The following is a 5,000-nucleotide window of genomic DNA, read 5'->3' as shown; positions in this document are numbered from 1 at the left end:
CTCTAAAATTTGAAGACAATCAGCAAGGAATTGATCATAAAATAGTCAACCTTAAAACCTTTGCGATACTGGCCGGGACTAATGGGAAATAGTTTTTATTAGTTTCCATTAGCATTTTCCGTACATCGTTCTTAAGAAAATATAGAAAGCAAAATGTGTATACAGCATAGAAAAAGCGGCTTCAAACAATTACATAGGTGACTTCTAGTTCAATAGTTATAAACATTTGCAATCAATCTAAATCACTTTTTTTATCTATTTATCTAACTCTTGCTGTTTAAACTGTGCGATCGGTGCTTGCTTTTGAATTATGAAGGCATTTAAAACGATTTTTTAACACTGCGTTTTTTGCAACTACACATTTTCGTTGACTGTCTTAACGGATACCAATACAAAAGTATAATCGAGTGACAATCACTAGAAACACCATTAAAAATTATTAACTTAGAAAATAGAGATGAATATAGAAAAATCAGAAGCAATGTACTGTACAAGAAGCAGAAACACTAAGGAACTTTCAAAAAGTTCAGCAAAGCTTGATTTATCATGAATAGAAAGAATTTGGACGGTTTTGCGCCAAAAAAAACTAACATTCCCTTTTACATAATATCAGCAACAAATTCAAAAAATTGAAATTTATAAAAATTCTATACTCATTTTGGATTTTTTCATCTTTTTTCCAACCCATTCAAATACACTCTATATAGTTTTTTTACTGACACTCTATATAGTTTTTTTTTAAATCATCTTGTTTATTTATTGGCAAGAGATACCAGAAATATAATGCTCAATATTTCAATTTACGAAATAATGTTATGTTAAAATGTTAAAAAATTAATTCATTACATTAATTTTAATTATTCCTGGAGTAGCATTACATTACAATACCAATTTTTTTTATTGCGCATCGATCCCTTTGCTGCAATGCTTACCTGTTGCATGGCGCTCAAATACAATGTAGTGTAAATTGTTCTACTCCATGCTAACGTTCAATTCCTAAATTCCTTCCCAACGGACTTGCACCGTCATCTGCAACACACACACAGAGAGCGGCTTCCAGGAGGCATTCCGTAGCGAATGCCCGGAATGTTAAGCAACACTTATCAGCGGGGAGCTAAACCCCTTTGCCGCTAGGAAAATAGAAATAAATCACATTCCCTCACATTCCCCATTCCTATCTACTATCCCTCAAACCAGCAGCGGCGGCCACGATCTACGCCCAAGACGATCGTCATCCTTTTCCGCGACAACCGCGACAAAATTGCTTCTGTTTGCCAGCAAGTGTGTGCTTTTAAGGAACAAAACAAGCATAAACATGAGATGCATGCACCTTCCTTTCCCTTCGAACCAACGTCACTGGCACCGGCGGCACCATCGAAGGTGAGAATCGGATTGTTCGAATCGGCGTGGTATGTGGCTACCTCGCACACAAATATGGTACCGCCGATACCACCCCCGATACTTGCCGCCCTTCCCGGATTCCCCCCCTTCCCAACCGGAATCGGATTGGAACTCCAACCGTTTGGCCACGGATCGCGATCGTGGGGATCGGGAAATTATTTCATTCCGGATGCAGCGTTAAGGAAGCCGGATTTCGGTGGCAGGCGCACCGCCAGTTCCCTATTTCTTTTCCTCCCTCTTCCTTCCTGATGGTTTGATGCTGGGCAGCAAAAGGCATAAGCATAACACTCCGGTAGTCGGCCCAGAAGTCGTTCGTCGTCTTGGACGTCCGTTCGTCAGTCAAAGGGAACGAAAGGGAAGCCGCTCTGTTTGTACAATTTCACGCCACGCCACGCCACGCCACGCCACGCGGTGAGCATAAAGAATCGAAAGAAATCTCATCCTCTATCCAGTCCGGCAATCCCCTCCCCGTGGTATTCCGAATTCGGTTCTTTCGTCGAAGACTTTGTCGGAGCATCGAAGTATGCCTTGAGCGGAGTAGAACCTCGCGCACGATGAGAATGATGAAGATGATGATGCTGCCGATGCCGATGTCGATGCCGAGGATGATCGAGACCGTGTCCCAGAGTCCCGGCGGCGGCGGCGGCGGCCTCCCAGCTCGATCCGTTTGTTGCGAGCTTATTCCCGTAAGTGTAAATCGATCGAATCCAATACAATAAATTAGCATCAAAGGTATCCGCCACACAGAACGCGAGGCGAACGCAAGCGAGAGAACGTTGTGCGGTTCTCTGTTTGTCTTATCCCCTGTCTTGCAGCGTTTTTTGTTGTTGGCTTCGTTTCTCGTTTCCTTCGAAGCCGTGGTTCTTTCGAAGTTTTGGTCTGCCAGCCATGATCTTGTTCTTGGTTGTCGCGCGCAAATCTCGGCGCGATCGTGAAACAAAGATCGCGCACACAGAGAGAGCAGAGAGAGAAGGAAGGAAGGAAGCGAAGGAAGTGAAGGAGTGAAGCGAAGCTAGCAAAGTGGCGAATTGATCGGCCACAAGACACAGAGATCGGTACCACTCCCTTGGCACTGATGCCGCGGAGCGTAAATCAAAGATGCGCGCACAGCACGAGGAAACAACAAGGAGGGTGGTAGAGGCTCCTCTACCTCTTCCTTGGTCGTTGTTCCAGATTGTCGGCACCGCGTCGGAACTCACAGAAGCACTTGAAGTGCGCAATGATGCCCCTTTCATCGGACAGCGCGAGACGCGCGCGAGTTAAGATGCCGTCCAACCGACCGACGACTAAGGGAGTCTCGAGCAGAACTGCTCTTCTCCGCGGCATTCGAACTCTGGCTGGACCGTGCGACCGTACCCGGAGGCCTTGGTGGTTCATGAAGAGGAGGAAGAAGAGATGAAGGAGCAAATAAGGGAAGAAAACCCTCCTCCGCTCCGTTCAACCATTACACAAACCTTGGCATTGATTATTCGTTTGCTCTACCGCCACCGACCGGCGACCGCGCGGACCGCGTGTTTATCCGTCTTTCCGGTGGTGCGCCAGCCTTGTTTTTGTCTTCCGCGCCCGGTCGGTCGGAGCGCGGGTGGTCAATCGCAGTCCGAAAGTATCCAATCGAGTGCCAGAGAGACCTTAGATCTCGTACTCCGTTTGTGGCCTTCCGCGACCAACCGTCCATCCGCGGTTCATCATCGTCACTCCAACAGCACGAGGACGACGACGACGACGACGACGACGAGGAGTAGGAGGATGATTCCTGGAAGATGTTTTATGTGTTTACAAACTGTCGATTAATTGATTTCATTATATCAATGCTCTCTCTCTCTCTCTATCTCGCTATCTCTCTGCCTCCCTCAGGGAACTGTCTCAGGTGGGGCCGAAGACGAGCCAATGTTTTGTTCTGGCCGCTGCTCGTTCGGTATCGCTATTGACAAAACGGGAAAGTTGTGGCCAGAAACTTCATGCTCGTCGTGGGTTAAGCGGCGAAGAAGGACGAGCAGGAGTTGTTCGGAGTTGTTTTGACGAATGTTTTGTGGCGGGAGGATTGGTCACCGCCGTCGACGTCGTTCGTTCGATAATCGTTTGCACAAACCACCAGAAAAAGGGTGCAATCGGAAGAGAAGAGAGAGGAAGATGCTGCGTCGTCGTGCGAGACGTGTATTGATCGTGCAAATGGTTCCGGACCGCCGTGTCTGCTCGGTTGTCTGACAGTTTGTGTTGTTGTGTCTGGAGTTTGATGCTAAATGGAGGAGGGAAGGTTGAAGGTGGAAATTGATTTTTGGGCGCATCTTCTGTTCCCTCTGGCGAAGAGTTCCATTATGTTTCTGGCGTAAAAGACGGATAACGCATTGATGTTTTTGCGAGGTTGTTTGTCGATTTGGTTTCGTATGTCCTTATGATCAATGTTTCAGTGTTAATCAATAGATTAATGGTGTTAATGTTTTTTTATTCCTTGTTCTTAAATGGTGTTTTACGTTGTATTGTTCATTATCCGTTACACAGTCATTAATATAATATTAATAAACACTGAACACTTCTACGCTTAGGCGATTACGCGAGCAAATTGGAACATTACAATACAATTGAGATGTTAGATCTATTTAGTCTTTCGTACGAAACATATATTGCTTTGAAGTGAAATTCATTAAAACATATTACTTTGAAATGAATTTGATTAAAAGCAAGGCGTTGGTGTAGATTAATAGTTGTTGATCGTTGGTAAACTTTCTTTAGAGCAATTTATGCATGTATGTCAGCACTTTGCTGAAGATAACCTTATATTACTTTAGAGCAAATTATTGAATTTAATCCATTGATTGCATTTCAAAAGAGTATCAGTCATGAGAAATGTGCTCTATCCTTTAGTAATTACATTTCGTATTTGTAGCTTGGAGTTCTGTTAGTTATTCAATTGTTAAATGCGAAGGAATTTAATGATGTGTTATATAACAACAAATATTAAGAACAACCTTAGCAATAAGCCTAAGATTTTCGTTGCGAAAATTATTTAAATGTACTTATGTTTAACAGCAATTAATAATCGACGAAAATCATGCTGTTAATCATGAAAAAGACAACCGGTTCTCTTGTGATACAAAATTCGTAATAGAACAATGAAAATCAAATCTGCAACATTTTTAAAGTTTAATTGAGGTTTATATTAATTAGTCATTAATCTAAAAGAGGTTTTATAGTTAAACAGAACAGAACAGTTCTTAGCTAAAAAAGCACAGTCTAAACTTACAAATTTCATCCTTTTTTTAAACTATTTGGGGTTGCGAATGACCATATTGTTAAAATTAAAGTTACACCAGTTATTGCACAAATTAATGCCCATTTAAGAAATCAGCAGCATCCTAAGCACTCATTCCAATTGCCCTCACTACTGTAAATTGTTATCAATAATGCCTCCAGACACACTTGCACAGCATGGACTCACTTCCCGTGCTCGGTGGATCCCGGATCTTCATCGCTTTATCCTTCATTAACGACAAGCTGACACACACACACACAGAGTGAGTCTTAACGATCAAATTAAGAGTGTCCGCTGGATGTTTTCTCAATCAAAAGCTCATCAAGAAATCACGCTCGCTCGGTCTAAT

Source organism: Anopheles darlingi, chromosome 3 (genome assembly GCF_943734745.1).
Source record: "Anopheles darlingi chromosome 3, idAnoDarlMG_H_01, whole genome shotgun sequence".
In the NCBI taxonomy this organism is placed as follows: Eukaryota; Metazoa; Arthropoda; class Insecta; order Diptera; family Culicidae; genus Anopheles; species Anopheles darlingi.
This window is presented reverse-complemented; position numbering follows the sequence as displayed.